We start from the raw sequence: 17746 nt of genomic DNA, 5'->3' as shown, positions 1-17746 counted from the left end.
AAAAATATATAACAAGAAGAATATATAACATAAAGTTATGAATTTATAACTAATCACTTCCATTTTATTAGAGAGGAATGGAAGTGATTGACACGGGAGCTGCTCTAAGTGTTCTAGTCGGCGGAGCAACTCTTGGTCGAATTTTCAACGTCCTTAGAGAGCCTAATGATAATTTGGGTCCTGTAGATACTCGCACAACATCTCCTATTCATAGATCTGCGCCTGCCTTTATATAGTTAGATACACAATTATCCATTTTTGAAACAGGAATTAAAGTAGTTGATCTTTTAGCTCCTTATCGCCGTGGCGGAAAAATAGGACTTTTCGGTGGAGCTGGAGTAGGTAAAACAGTCCTCATTATGGAATTGATCAATAACATTGGAAAAGCTCATGGAGGTGTATCCGTATTTGGCGGAGTAGGTGAGCGTACTCGCGAGGGAAATGATCTTTATATGGAAATGAAAGAATCCGGAGTAATTAATGAAAAAAAATATTGCGGAATCAAAAGTAGCTCTAGTCTACGGTCAAATGAATGAACCGCCCGGAGCTCGTATGAGAGTTGGTTTAACTACCCTAAATATGGAAGAATATTTCCGAGATGTCAATGAGCAGGACGTCCTTCTATTTATCGACAATATCATCCATTTTGTCCAAGCCGAATCCGAAGTATCCGCCTTATTGGGCCGAATGCCTTCCGATGTGGGTTATCAACCTACTCTGGGTACTGAAATGGGTACTTTACAAGAAAGAATTACTTCTACCAAAGAAGGGTTTATAACTTCTATTCAAGCAGTTTATGTACCTGCAGACGATTTGACCGATCCTGCTCCTGCCACAACATTTGCACATTTGGATGCAACTTGTAACGCCCTGATTTCAATAATTATTTTATTACTTATTTATTGGTGTATTTGGTGCTTAAATTGGTATTTTATTATTATTATTATATTAGTTTGTTAATTTAACTATAATATAATAAAAAAGATGATTTAATTTAATTAGACTAGGTGTGTGATTAGTAGATGGGGGGTGTACTAAGCTCATTAGTAATTTAGTAATTAGTATGTTTTAATAAAAATAATAAGGGAATTAAGAGGGAAAAGGGAGATTAGTGAACATTAGTGAAGAACGTGAAATTCAGATAAGAGACTAGGGCAAGAGGTAGAAGAACTCCACCATTGTTGAGGAAGAATCAAGCTTCAATCCAAGGTAAGGGGGGAGAATGGGTTCACTAAATGGTGACTTAAGCATAAGAGGGTAGTGAGGGTTCCTTCCCCTCTTCAGGTTTCATAATTAATGAGTTTGATTTCTTCTTTGATGTGTGAATTGATTTGATTTGTATGTTGTTCTTCTTGACTAATGATACTGTATGATTTCTGGACGAAATTCTGGTTTGAATTGATGAATTATGGTGTGGATTTGGATGTTGGTTGAGTTGTTGTTGTGTTTATAGGAGAAATAGAATCTGAATGTATAACTGTCCAATTAATGAGTAGAAATTGGTAAACTAATTGTTAAAATCGATGTAGGATAATAGGTTAATGAATTTAGATGAAAGTTATGAGAGAATGGATGAAAATATGTTGTTTTAGGCTTAAAATCGCAGGCTGGAAGTGATGAAAACGAGTGAGGAATGAACTGGTGCGAGTGCAGATCTGGAAATCTCATTTTCTGTCAGTTTGCGTATGATACGCGTATGGGTTGGGCCATACGCGTATGATACGCAGCCCTGTCCCGTCCAAAAACCCATCTCTGGTGGAACGCGTATGGTACGTGTATAGAGAGGAGGCCATACGCGTATGGGGATGTGATACGCGTATGGGAGGAATTTTAGTGCAAATCAGGTTCTAGTGGTACGCGTATGGTACGCGTACGGGCAAGGGGAAATACGCGTATGGGCTAGCTGTACGCGTATGGACAGGCTGATGCGTAGATTTCTTCCTTTTTTGTGGTTTTCTTCCAATTCTTGAGTAAGATGAGTACCTTTCTGAGTTCCCTTGATTAGTAAGACTTAAGTAGATATAGGAAGGCTATAAAAGTTATACATTTGGACATAAAATGTTGTGGTAAGATTGATGTTGATTGTTGTGACTGTTGATTATAAGAAAATGAATCATCGTTGCATGTTGTTGAACAAGTTGATAGCCTAACGGCAATGAGTTGAAGGCTGATGCCTTGTCTTGTTGGATTGTGTTGATGGATGTTCATATTGCATACATATATTGTTGAGGGCTTATGCTCTATTGTTGGCCTGGATTGGAATTGTTGAAGGCTTATGCCTTGTTATCGCCTCTAATTAATGGCAACTGTCGAGGGCTTATGCTCTGTTGGTACCAGATGCATGTAGTGTCGCTAGTCACATTGCATTTCACATAATTGATTGTTAATGTCATGTATCGTTGTTGCTGTGTTGTTGATGGTGTGAGAATCTGTTTTGTGATTTCTATCTGTATGCCGTGTGAATACTACTCCTTAGCATGTGATATTTCACCGTATATTTATTGAATGTAATTCTCACCCCTTTTCTGTTGTTGCGTTTGTGCTTCTTTGGAAGTGCAGATAACCAGGTACCAGAGTAGTGCTTGGATTTTGAGTGTTACCTGATCGAGTCTTAGGAGTCGCTCTGATACGTAACACGGGAGTTTTGGGATGCGTTATGTTTTGATTTTCTTTTTCTGTTATTTGTTAATTGTTACATATCTCGATTTTGACATTATTGTTGGACCACATGTTTAGTGGAGATGATTTATTTGTTGAGGCCGTAGTGCCATGAGAGCTAATAAGCCGTTTTAAGTTCCGCTGCGGTATTGGATTTATTTTAATGAAGACTTATTAAATAAAGCGATGTTTTTATGGATTTTTAGAAGATGTGACATCCTACTCGTATTACTCTGATTGTTTGTGCATTTATAATTCATATTTATTTGAGATGGGAAAGTGGGGTGTTACACAACTACTGTACTATCAATAGGATTAGCTGCCAAAGGTATTTATCCAGCAGTAGATCCTTTAGATTCAACATCAACCATGCTCCAACCTCGGATCGTCGGTCAAGAACATTATGAAACTGCGCAAAGAGTTAAACAAATGTTACAACGTTACAAAGAACTTCAGGACATCATCGCTATTCTTGGGTTGGACGAATTATCCGAAGAGGATCGCTCAACCGTAGCAAGATCAAGAAAAATAGAACGTTTCTTATCACAACCTTTTTTCGTAGTAGAAGTATTTACCGGTTCCCCAAGGAAATATGTTTGTCTAGCAGAAACAATTAGAGGATTTCAATTGATTCTTTCTGGAGAATTAGATAGTCTTCCCGAACAAACCTTTTATTTGGTGGGTAATATCGATGAAGCTACTGCAAAGGCTACGAACTTAACTTAGAAGTGGAGAACTAATTCAAGAAATGACTTTAAATCTTTGTGTACTGACCCCCAATCGAATTGTTTGGGATTCAGAAGTGAAAGAAATTATTTTATCTACTAATAGTGGACAAATTGGGGTATTAAAAAATCGTGCGCCTATTGCCACAGCTTTAGATATAGGTATTTTGAGAATATGCCTTAACGACTGATGGTTAATGATGGCTCTGATGGGCGGTTTTGCTAGAATAGGAAATAATGAGATCACTATTTTAGTAACTGATGCAGAAAGGGATAGTGACATTAATCCACAAGAAGTCCAACAAAATCTTAAAATAGCAGAAGCTAACTTGAAGAAGGCTGAAGGCAAGAGACAAACAATTGAAGCAAATCTAACTCTCCGGCGAGCTAGGACACGAGTATAGGCTATCAATATGGTCTCGTAACAAATTGGTGCAGCAAAAAAATAGAAAAAAGATATAAAATGACAATAAAAAAATGGTGAGCAGAAAAACTTATTAGATACCGAAATTAATGGTATCTAATAAGTTCTATTAATCCCTTACCTATTATTAGATTCGAACCAATGACTACTGTCGTATGAAAGCAATACTCTAACCCCTGAGTTAAGTAGGTCATTCATTTATCATCCTAAATAAAAAAAGTAGTTGTCTATCATGGATTATAATATGTTATATTACTTATAAACAATACAAAGGAAATATAAATCAAAGAGATTGTATCATGTAATATTTATCTTAACAAGAATTTATTTATCGAATATGATAAAATATGTATCAAAAGCACAAGGGCTATAGCTCAGTTAGGTAGAGCACCTCGTTTACACATGCGCCAATGTTTTTTCATAGGAGTCCATCATGTAATTAAAAGATTTGATCTTCATTGATATGAGAAATCCATGTCTTACTCCAGGAACAAAATAAGAGAACAATAGCCTGACAACGGAAAGGATTTAGTTAGACGTCAAATGGAATCCATAATTGATTTGAGATAGTGATAAGGTGAATACTTAATCTATTCAGTGCTAGGCAATGAGTCTAGGGACCTCAAAAAAATTCTCTTTTCTTCCTATCTTATGAACTTGAAGGTGTATGAAGTTTCATTTCCTATTTGATATTTTTCTTTAAGTAGGTTGATAGAGGGTCCATTTAGCTTAAGTTGATCCAGGTCAAAAGCAGACCTACGTCAGGATAATCTTCTTCTTTGAAGAATTTTGGTAGTGCTCTTAGATTTTTATCTAAATAATAAATCAGAGCACAGCGAGTCATTTCTTTTTTTTTTGTGTAAAGAAAAAAGATGATAGACTAATTGATATTTCTATCAGTTAATGAAAAAGCCCAGTGGAAAAAAAAATGCACGTTGGGTCTTTCAAACAATTCAAATAATTTTGATAATAATAGTTTGATCTGTTTTACCAAGAAGGTGTACAGTTCAAGTGCGTATAGCCCTAATATTACTAGCGATGCTACTCAGATTTATATTTATTATCTCATATCTGTCATTACAAATATATTAGTACTAATACTATATGTAAAATATTAGTACTATATTGAATACTAAATACTCCATATTAATAAAACTACTAGTATATAAATATACTTTCAATACTTTTTGTAATAGAAAGAATCAATCAAGTAATTTCTATTGGAATAGATTCATAGTGGATAGAATAATATTAGTATTAGTATTAGTATACTCAGATAAGAATCTCCATTTTATTAGAAATGATTTCATATGATAATCAATGTGTTTCTGGCCCGAAATGAAAAAATGTCCAACCCAAACACTATGATTTTCTTCAGATTCTAGTTTGGTTCGAATTTATCCGAACTAATGAATGTAACACCCTCCTAAACCCCGCGGAAATTATTAAAATAATCAGAGTAAAAATATTCAACAAAGAGTGCCACAATTCATTTTAAACCAAACATGTGTAAACTATCATGCGTATTAGGAAACGATTTATCAAATAAACAACATCATGTTTAACAGAGTGGAAAGTACGCATCACCAAATACAAGTAATGGAACAAAACCAAAACCATTATATAGAGTACGTAAGTTAAACTCTAAACTAAATCGTTCCAAGTGTTACACTATCAAAGCATGACTAACAAGACACCAAACTACCGGATGAGCTCTACAAGCTATCCTCACCGAGCAATAAGCCGTTACTCCTCAATATGAAAATATCAACATGTAAGGGTGAGTCTCATTCGAAATTAACAAGAATTATGCATTCATGAGAAATAAAACATCAATAGAATTATTATTCACCTAATTATAACATGTATTTAGATTTTCAAACAATAACCAAACTACCATGCTAATAAATACGTCACTGAAACGTAACACTCAAGTCATTCGGTCATACTATATCATTATGCACATGAATGAATTAACGCTATGCATGTGGTACCATACATGGGCTAAACCCATCCGACTGATCTATTCATCACCAAGATACATCCCAACCGGCACAAATTCCACACAATGGGAATTATGCCCACCACTTGATCCACAACATCACCGGGATCCATCACCAAAATGTGTATGAATGAATGCACACATATGACATACTTATAACATCACCAATCCGATGCTTCACATCGTCTCATTACAACTCACCATTTCATCACCAATAAGCATGCACATGTTTTATCAATCATATCACACATAATCATGTCAAACATCATCCAATTCACAATGGAAATCAAGGTAGTTTCATCACCATACAACACATTGCTACACTCACACATACATGTACACAATGCTACAATTCATCATTTAAATTAAATCGAGATTTAAAATAAAATCGGACCACTGTCCATGTTACCAACTCATCACATAAATCTCTTAATCAGCTTTGCAACGCCCAAAACGACACACTAATCGGACACAAGGATCAAAAGATATGCATTTTTGAAAGTGAAATATTTTTCCAAAAAGTCCCAGTGTAACCGGTTATGGGAAATGGTGTAACCGGTTACGCTTGACGTAACCTATTCGCTATTATTTGAAAACAGCTGTAATCGGTTACCGTAACCTATTACAAGCTCGAAAATGCACATTTATGAAAACATCACTCAGTGTAATCGGTTACCGTAACCGATTACACCCCTTCTGTAGCAGAAAACATTATTTGACAGCAACTCAGCCCTTTCTATGATCTTTATTTTGTACCAACACAATCATGCATCAAAACAGCACCAAATTGCAAATTTAGGCATACATCTAACATGTTCTAACATCAATAATCAACAATACATATTCCTATACTCAATTTTCACCAAAACATACCAATTTATGAACATTTCACCAAAACCTAATATTTCCCCAAAACCCCCAACACATTCAATTGAGTCAAACGATAATCCTAATCAATTTTACTACCCTTGATTGTATAATAATCACTAACCCGAAGAGTCCCCCTTTACCTTAGAGTTTGAAATCCTTGAAGGTTCTCTTCTTCCTCTTCTTCTCCTCTTTCACGTATCTCCTCTGTTCTCCAACTTTTGCTCTTTTGTTTCTAATTCTATTTTTTACAATTTCTCTATTTTATGAAAAATAGAATAATGATTAGTGAGACCTACACCCTTAGCACCTCCTCTCTACTAATCACAACACAAAAGTCAAATATCATTCTTTCATAATTTTCTAATAATCCAATTTAGTTAATTAACTCCAAATAATTAATTTAAATTCCAAATTAAATTAATTTATGAAATTATGGGGTGTTACAATGAACACCCCTAATTTTACCGTATTTTTGTGGGGCATATCAATATTTTAAAAATTCATTCTCACATGTATCACCCAATTTTTTAGGGGAACTAATATTTTTATAAAAAATTTCATTTTTAGGTTTAACAAGTGAAATACCTGTGACCCACCCAGCCTCCTTTTTTCTTGCATCCACCAATGTTATAAGTCGTAGCATCAACTATGTATGTTTCGTGCCACTTTGTTTTTTTCACAAGTTTTTATGGTGTGTTCCCATAAATTAATTATAAAATAACAAAATAATTTTCTAACAAATTAATCAGAGTCACACAAGTAGGAATTTCACATCCCGTAAAAAATCATGAAGCATCAATTCACTTCATCCTTTATTGCTCAGCAATTAAATCGTATAGCGGAAGCTCAACAATAAATCAATGTTACGTCTCTAAGGCATCAACAGAAATAATTGAAAGTTCCATAATTCATGTGTTATGTATCAGAGCGACTCCTATGACTCGACCGAGCAACACAAGTTCCATGTTGTACTCAAGTGCCTGAGTTATCTGTACTTTCAAAGAAGCACAGACACGACAACAGAAAGGGGGTGAGAATTCTGTGCAAATAATTATTGGTGAATATCACATGCTAAGGAGTAGTATTCACAAACAATAGCACAATCACATGTACTGACAAATCACATAACAACATTCCACGCATTCACTATGCATAATTCATATTACAATTATGTATGTGAAGTGATTCACTCATTACGATACTATGCATGTGGTACCAACACAACCAATATGGTTAAATGATGTGAACCCGATTCCTTTCGAAATTCGGATAAGTCTTAATTGTTCCCCCAACTACGACTTATCTTAACACGAATCTACCTCGAGAGTCCGGACGAGACTAGGCACCCATCATGAATTTTCACCTAGGCTCATATCCACATAACACGATATGATAATGCATGACATACAGTTATGCATGATTCAATATTGTACATACCTTAATTCACATTTATCACACGTGAGCCACATATCCACCATAATTCCTTCATTGAATTACATCATTCACATTAGAACACACATTGGTACATAGTCCATAGTGTAAGCATACAAACCTTACATCCATGGTAAGTGTAACGCCCGTAATTTAATTAATTATTTAATTAAATTATTTTTGAATTATTTTCGAATTAATCGTCGAAGTTGTGAATTGTTGTGAAATGTTGATTTAAGTTGTCATGCTGTTAGTTGATTTAATTGGTTGATTAATATTGGCCATTATTTATGAGAATAGTTGTAAGAATTATTATGGGCTTATTTAATGGTTGGTGGTAGTAAAAGGTGGGTGTGAATGTTAGGCCCAATAAGAGAAATAAAAATTATGAGGTTTAGTGAATAACATAGAGATAGAAGTGGCAGTAAAAGGTTTAGGTTTTATCAGTAAGAGAGAAAAAGTCTTGGAGAAAGAAATGGAGAAAAGGGTTCGTGAGAAGTTAGTAAGTTACCGAGAAAGAGGAAAAACGACGAAAACTAAACTCAACCGGTAGAATAGAGCAGTCTCCAAACCAAGGTAAGGGTGGGGTTCTGACTCTATAATAGGGTATGTGATGAATAGTATGTGGAATTGGGTTTATGAAATCGTTTCTGTTATGTGTTTGATTTGTTGTGCCTGATACTGAAAAATTATTATTATCAATGAATTGTTGCTGAAAAATTATTCTCGGTTGATTGGGCATAAATCATATGTTGCTGTAATACCGTTGATCTGGTATGTTGATTGATCGCGACTTTGCGTGTCTATTAGTCGGGATAACTGCAAGTGCACAGTCGTGTCGTGTAGTTTTAAAAGATATCGAATCCACAGGGACTATAAATCGACCTACCGTTATCTAAAGTTACTATGTAAAGCTAAGGCTAATGATATTTGGGTTTTTTTATAAATGGGGAAACTAAAATCTTAAATCTAGGTAAAATATAATAACAAACGGATATCAGTATGTATTTCATCTAACTTAGGTGATCAGAAGTTCCATTGGCCAGATTCTAATTAAATTAAAGATCTTTACTAACTATGTTATTTAAAAGTCCTCCTCTCAAACTCTCGCTCTATTGATTCAGACTACGATCCTAACTCTTAACGTACGCTTTCGCCATCCCACCAGATTTAGAAACGCTTTTTGAAAACAACATAGTTAATAAAATGCTTGTTTTATGAAGTCGTTATCTACTTAAATCTCCTAATCTCAAACTTTCGCTCTGTTGACTCGGAACATGCTAATATCCCTAACGTACGCTTTCGCCATCCCGCGCGGGTGTAAAAACACTTTTTGAAAATAAATAAGTTCTAATTAGTTTTAATACGCTTTCGCCATCCTTAAAACTAATGTCCTATGTCTACTATCCAGTTAAAGATCTCAAACTTTCGCTCTATTGATTTTAACCTTTGACCGTCTTAACCCCTCAAACTTTCGCTCTATTGGTTTTAAGACTTACTAATTAAATTAGACATACAAACCAAAAACAAGTGATATTTAATAAAACATAATTAAGCCAATTTATTTCGGATCCCTACGGTTAAATTACTTTACGTACTGACATCTAAATAAATTAGCCAGACATACTTAAAGGAACAAACATGAAATTATAATTACTAAACATGAAATTATAATTATTAAACATGAACAAGCGCATATTTAGATTTGTAATGATAAAACAATATTATAAGAACAAGAAACTAAAATAATTGCAAATAAATAAACCTGGAAGTAAAGCAGACGAACAAACTTGAATAAAATTACGAACAAAACAAATCTTGAAACTTGAATGAAGCTTTGAAATAATGTCGGCAAGATTGTGATCCAAGAGTACATAAATTGTAGGCCTAAAACTAATGGTGTGGTAGTTCCTCAATGTGAGAAACTACCACTTTTACAAAGTAATAATTTATGCCTAAAACTATGAACAGCGCTTCCGCGCCTAAAACTTGGATACTCTCAAATGAATGCTCAGCCTCTATTTATAGTGAATGGAAATGGAAGTTCCTTTCAGCATCATGTGAGAAGTAGTGGAGATCATGCGTGGGAAGTTGAGAAAATATAGGAAGACTTGGAATTGCCCACTAAATTAATGGAGAAAGTGGCGGGGTCCACGTACTTTTGGAGACGGACGTCTCTTAGTGGGCTTGGAGCTTGGGGACGTGGCAGTGGACCGGAGACGGGCGTCTCCACTTTTTGGGGAGAGCCTTTGAACGACTTGAGACGTGCGTCTCAAGTGGAGAAGATCTAGGAAGCAGCTGGAGACGTGCGTCTCCTTTTGGTGAGGTGGCATAGAAACGTTGGAGACGTGCGTCTCCACGTGCTGGAATGACTTGGGCCACGCGCAATTGGCTTCTTCGTGGGCTGGACTTGTAGTTTGCTCAATTGGGCCTTCTTTGCACCCCTTTATTGCTTCATCACCCCTTTTCCATCTTTTAGGCACAAATAGTAGTGATTTTAGCTCCATTTCTTTCCTTTTCACAAATAGTCCTCAAAACGAACATAATACCTAAAACAATGAAAATACCAGCATAATACTAACATAAAGCAACATAATTAAGATAAAATAGGGAAATAATATATATAAATCAAGCCAAATATGTGATACATTTTCGTGTTATCAAATACCCCCACACTTAAACCATTGTTTGTCCTCAAGCAATCAACCACACGGTAAAAGAAAATGATTAAGCAGGATTCGAAACAAGGGCATGACACGACTCCTAATCATATTTATGTTAGGCAAATGTTACATCGATAGGAAATAGATATCAACACCAAGGATACCGTAACGACACAATGTTCAAAAACTCCCTCCTTATACAAACCAATTCGAATTATGTCATTATAACTCAACCTGTATCTCTCGTTTTCTTTTCACTCTTTTCATTCAGGCGCAATCACATTAAGCCCGTTATCCGTACACACACATAGTAGGGAAATCGGTTAGCGACTATGATCCTTTTCTTTTCTTTAGCACGGGGTTCTGGTTTTTTAAATGGGGAAGCCCCATCTTTCCCAACAGCGGTTGCGGGGGATCGGACCATAGTCCACCCTACCAAGCCCAGTACCAGTGACTTCTAGGCCAACCAACAGCGGGTGCTAATTATTAAATCCTTATTGGCTTAACGACCGTTGGGCTAAATGACCGGGTGAGGGTCACCTAACTTAGAAGGCTATTCTTCAATTAAATCATTTAAAAACAGGATCATTCACTTATATTCATCGACTCCCTACGTAGTTTGTGCTTAAGATGGTGCTGACTGCTAATATAAACTACTTAAGAGCTACTTTGAAAACTTGAGCCTAAGGTCTCGACATAATGGGCATCCAAATTGATATCACATAATGAGGGGGTTTAGGGTGTCAGGACGGTATCGATGTTGATGAAACATCTCCAAGTTTTTCTAACAATGCCTAAAGTGTGACAACCTCTATACTTTCAGAGTGTGTATGCCATACGTCAAAATTCAAATTTTTGTTGGAGGTTAAAATTTTTCAAATTTTGGGGAAATTTGATAACAACAGAAAATCATATATAAGTACTTGACAACATAACTAGAAAACAATAAAGCAACTAATGAAAGCGGTAAAGCTTCTCCCCCACACTTAAACCAAACATTGTCCTCAATGTTTCGATCCAAGGTGGAGAAGAAAAGACAGAACCTATATGGATGCTACCGGCGGGCTATCACGACCAAATCCGCTCCGCGTCCGGAGGAAATATCTTCTCCTATCATGCTCATCAATGGTGTCACCACCAGCAGCAACACTCGTAGGAATGTGCGTGGAGACCCGCTCATCTTTGAGATGATCGTCTATAGATTTTTCGCCTAGATATGGCTGAGACGTGACAAGTGATCCATACTTTTATTTTCTGCAAATTCAAACAATAAAAGGAAAACATTTAAATGGAAAGCTCGTGGGTTGCCTCCCACGCACCGCTTTGTTTAACGTCGATAGCTTGACGGTTTAAGAGTGCAAGCACTCAAGGTGGTTCTCTCGAGAATGACTCCTCGGTTGAACTTTTAGAAAACCTCGTTTTCCATGGCCACTTATCAAGCCATCTCACATATCCCTCACCTTTTCTTTTCTTTCTTCTGTGGGGTGGTTCATTCTTTTGAAATCGTGGTGGCAGTTCTGGATCGATCATAAGTATCAGCTTTTCAAGTTCGGGCTTAGTGATATTATCCACCACCTCAAAGATTACCCTTACCCTCTTATCATTAACGATATCCTTAGTTTCATGGTCGTCTAAATTTCTCTTTTTATGCAAGACTTCAAATAAGGGTGCATTAGTGTGGATATTTTCCAATATCTTCACATACATTATGGATTTGGAGTCTACCTTAGCTTCCACAAAACTTTGCGGGAAAGAAATCAGTGGGGTATAGGGAAGAGGAATAATAATAGGTGTTTCCCTCTCTACCTCTTCTACAACCTCCCTTTCAGATGGTGTTGGTGGATTTTTCTCAATCTCCACTCTTTTCTCACTAGAAATTCCTTCAACCACATTATCACTCTTCTCAATCTCATAATCACTCTCCTCAATCTCATTATCACTCTCCTTAGGAATTTCAATTTGTTCTTCACTAATGGTTGTTTCCATATACTCCTCAAGTAAGTGTCCTAGTGACTTTTGTTCAAGTTGGGAGATTTGAGTTTCTAATGCCATGTTGTGAGTTGCGAGGGACTCAACCATAGTGGTCAGTTGCCTAAGGGTTTCATTGTTCTGAAGACTTTGTTTGATAAACTCCTGGTTTTGGACGGTTTGTGTCTCTACAAAGTGCTCCATCATGGCTTCTAATCTAGAGTGAGTTAGCGTCTCGTCGGAATCCTCCATTGATGTTTAGAAGTTAAAATTATGGGATTCTTGAGGTTCTTCAAAGGGAGCTAGCGTTGCATTTTGTGTTTCCTGAAAGTGCTTCGTCATCACAGATTCTAGCCTAGAGAGAGTTTGTGCTTCAATGAATTCCTCCATTAAGATTTCGAGGTTGGATTTATGATAATCTTGTGGCTCCTCAAAATGTTGGACGTGGTGATCGTAGAGGAAATTTGGTTGATGATAAGTTGGCGTTGCATTGAAATCCTCTATTAATGCTTCGGGGTTAGAATTATAGGATTCTTGTGGTTCCTCGAAATATTGGGCGTGGTGATCGTAGAGGAAATTCGGTTGAGGATAAGTTTGGTTGGAATTAAAAAATTCTTGTGGTTCCTCAAAATGTTGGGATTGGTGATTGTAGAGTGAATTCGGTTTAGGATAAGCTAGTGTCGAATTGTAATCCCCAATTAATGTTTCGAGGTTTGGATTGTAGGTTTCTTGTGGTTCCTCGAAATGTTGAGATTGGGAGTTGCAGAGGTAATTTGGGTGAGAATGAATTGGTGGCGCAGCATTGAAATTCTCCAATAGTATTTCGAGATCGGATTTATAGGATCCAGGTGATTCCTCGAAATACTGGGAGTGGGGGTTATAGAAAAAGTTTGGGTGATACATAGTAGTAAATGAAAAGAAAGAAAAAAAAATGCCTTAGTCTCTACGGTGTAACAGCGAGTTACGATATCGACTTGAATAGTCCCCGGCAACGGCGCCAAAAACTTGATCGCGACTTTGCGTGTCTATTAGTCAGGATAACTGCAAGTGCACAGTCGTGTCGTGTAGTTTTAAAAGATATCGAATCCACAGGGACTATAAATCGACCTACCGTTATCTAAAGTTACTATGTAAAACTAAGGCTAATGATATTTGGGTTTTTTTATAAATGGGGAAACTAAAATCTTAAATCTAGGTAAAATATAATAACAAACGGATATCAGTATGTATTTCATCTAACTTAGGTGATCCGAAGTTCCATTGGCCAGATTCTAATTAAATTAAAGATCTTTACTAACTATGTTATTTAAAAGTCCTCCTCTCAAACTCTCGCTCTATTGATTCAGACTACGATCCTAACTCTTAATGTACGCTTTCGCCATCCCACCAGATTTAGAAACGCTTTTTGAAAACAACATAGTTAATAAAATGCTTGTTTTATGAAGTCGTTATCTACTTAAATCTCCTAATCTCAAACTTTCGCTCTGTTGACTCGGAACATGCTAATATCCCTAACGTACGCTTTCGCCATCCCGCGCGGGTGTAAAAACACTTTTTGAAAATAAATAAGTTCTAATTAGTTTTAATACGCTTTAGCCATCCTTAAAACTAATGTCCTATGTCTACTATCCAGTTAAAGATCTCAAACTTTCGCTCTATTGATTTTAACCTTTGACCGTCTTAACCCCTCAAACTTTCGCTCTATTGGTTTTAAGACTTACTAATTAAATTAGACATACAAACCAAAAACAAGTGATATTTAATAAAACATAATTAAGCCAATTTATTTCGGATCCCTACGGTTAAATTACTTTACGTACTGACATCTAAATAAATTAGCCAGACATACTTAAAGGAACAAACATGAAATTATAATTACTAAACATGAAATTATAATTATTAAACATGAACAAGCGCATATTTAGATTTGTAATGATAAAACAATATTATAAGAACAAGAAACTAAAATAATTGCAAATAAATAAACCTGGAAGTAAAGCAGACGAACAAACTTGAATAAAATTACGAACAAAACAAATCTTGAAACTTGAATGAAGCTTTGAAATAATGTCGGCAAGATTGTGATCCAAGAGTACATAAATTGTAGGCCTAAAACTAATGGTGTGGTAGTTCCTCAATGTGAGAAACTACCACTTTTACAAAGTAATAATTTATGCCTAAAACTATGAACAGCGCTTCCGCGCCTAAAACTTGGATACTCTCAAATGAATGCTCAGCCTCTATTTATAGTGAATGGAAATGGAAGTTCCTTTCAGCATCATGTGAGAAGTAGTGGAGATCATGCGTGGGAAGTTGAGAAAATATAGGAAGACTTGGAATTGCCCACTAAATTAATGGAGAAAGTGGCGGGGTCCACGTACTTTTGGAGACGGGCGTCTCTTAGTGGGCTTGGAGCTTGGGGACGTGGCAGTGGACCGGAGACGGGCGTCTCCACTTTTTGGGGAGAGCCTTTGAACGACTTGAGACGTGCGTCTCAAGTGGAGAAGATCTAGGAAGCAGCTGGAGACGTGCGTCTCCTTTTGGTGAGGTGGCATAGAGACGTTGGAGACGTGCGTCTCCACGTGCTGGAATGACTTGGGCCACGCGCAATTGGCTTCTTCGTGGGCTGGACTTGTAGTTTGCTCAATTGGGCCTTCTTTGCACCCCTTTATTGCTTCATCACCCATTTTCCATCTTTTAGGCACAAATAGTAGTGATTTTAGCTCCATTTCTTTCCTTTTCACAAATAGTCCTCAAAACGAACATAATACCTAAAACAATGAAAATACCAGCATAATACCAACATAAAGCAACATAATTAAGATAAAATAGGGAAATAATATATATAAATCAAGCCAAATATGTGATACATTTTCGTGTTATCAAATACCCCCACACTTAAACCATTGCTTGTCCTCAAGCAATCAACCACACGGTAAAAGAAAATGATTAAGCAGGATTCGAAACAAGGGCATGACACGACTCCTAATCATATTTATGTTAGGCAAATGTTACATCGATAGGAAATAGATATCAACACCAAGGATACCGTAACGACACAATGTTCAAAAACTCCCTCCTTATACAAACCAATTCGAATTATGTCATTATAACTCAACCTGTATCTCTCGTTTTCTTTTCACTCTTTTCATTCAGGCGCAATCACATTAAGCCCGTTATCCGTACACACACATAGTAGGGAAATCGGTTAGCGACTATGATCCTTTTCTTTTCTTTAGCACGGGGTTCTGGTTTTTTAAATGGGGAAGCCCCATCTTTCCCAACAGCGGTTGCGGGGGATCGGACCGTAGTCCACCCTACCAAGCCCAGTACCAATGACTTCTAGGCCAACCAACAGCGGGTGCTAATTATTAAATCCTTATTGGCTTAACGACCGTTGGGCTAAATGACCGGGTGAGGGTCACCTAACTTAGAAGGCTATTCTTCAATTAAATCATTTAAAAACAGGATCATTCACTTATATTCATCGACTCCCTACGTAGTTTGTGCTTAAGATGGTGCCGACTGCTAATATAAACTACTTAAGAGCTACTTTGAAAACTTGAGCCTAAGGTCTCGACATAATGGGCATCCAAATTGATATCACATAATGAGGGGGTTTAGGGTGTCAGGACGGTATCGATGTTGATGAAACATCTCCAAGTTTTTCTAACAATGCCTAAAGTGTGACAACCTCTATACTTTCAGAGTGTGTATGCCATACGTCAAAATTCAAATTTTTGTTGGAGGTTAAAATTTTTCAAATTTTGGGGAAATTTGATAACAACAGAAAATCATATATAAGTACTTGACAACATAACTAGAAAACAATAAAGCAACTAATGAAAGCGGTAAAGCTTCTCCCCCACACTTAAACCAAACATTGTCCTCAATGTTTCGATCCAAGGTGGAGAAGAAAAGACAGAACCTATATGGATGCTACCGGCGGGCTATCACGACCAAATCCGCTCCGCGTCCGGAGGAAATATCTTCTCCTATCATGCTCATCAATGGTGTCACCACCAGCAGCAACACTCGTAGGAATGTGCGTGGAGACCCGCTCATCTTTGAGATGATCGTCTATAGATTTTTCGCCTAGATATGGCTGAGACGTGACAAGTGATCCATACTTTTATTTTCTGCAAATTCAAACAATAAAAGGAAAACATTTAAATGGAAAGCTCGTGGGTTGCCTCCCACGCACCGCTTTGTTTAACGTCGATAGCTTGACGGTTTAAGAGTGCAAGCACTCAAGGTGGTTCTCTCGAGAATGACTCCTCGGTTGAACTTTTAGAAAACCTCGTTTTCCATGGCCACTTATCAAGCCATCTCACATATCCCTCACCTTTTCTTTTCTTTCTTCTGTGGGGTGGTTCATTCTTTTGAAATCGTGGTGGCAGTTCTGGATCGATCATAAGTATCAGCTTTTCAAGTTCGGGCTTAGTGATATTATCCACCACCTCAAAGATTACCCTTACCCTCTTATCATTAACGATATCCTTAGTTTCATGGTCGTCTAAATTTCTCTTTTTATGCAAGACTTCAAATAAGGGTGCATTAGTGTGGATATTTTCCAATATCTTCACATACATTATGGATTTGGAGTCTACCTTAGCTTCCACAAAACTTTGCGGGAAAGAAATCGGTGGGGTATAGGGAAGAGGAATAATAATAGGTGTTTCCCTCTCTACCTCTTCTACAACCTCCCTTTCAGATGGTGTTGGTGGATTTTTCTCAATCTCCACTCTTTTCTCACTAGAAATTCCTTCAACCACATTATCACTCTTCTCAATCTCATAATCACTCTCCTCAATCTCATTATCACTCTCCTTAGGAATTTCAATTTGTTCTTCACTAATGGTTGTTTCCATATACTCCTCAAGTAAGTGTCCTAGTGACTTTTGTTCAAGTTGGGAGATTTGAGTTTCTAATGCCATGTTGTGAGTTGCGAGGGACTCAACCATAGTGGTCAGTTGCCTAAGGGTTTCATTGTTCTGAAGACTTT

General features: G+C 36.8%; 1 pseudogene; it reads left to right on the top strand.

The window, feature by feature from the left end:
• Positions 1-75: 75 nt before the first annotated feature.
• LOC131618747 (ATP synthase subunit beta, chloroplastic-like) lies at positions 76-3384 on the top strand (annotated as a pseudogene).
• Positions 3385-17746: the final 14362 nt, after the last annotated feature.

This window comes from Vicia villosa, linkage group LG7, assembly GCF_029867415.1.
Source record: "Vicia villosa cultivar HV-30 ecotype Madison, WI linkage group LG7, Vvil1.0, whole genome shotgun sequence".
Lineage (NCBI taxonomy): Eukaryota > Viridiplantae > Streptophyta > Magnoliopsida > Fabales > Fabaceae > Vicia > Vicia villosa.
The sequence above is the reverse complement of the archived record's forward strand: the minus strand, read 5'-3'. Positions and strand labels throughout refer to the sequence as shown.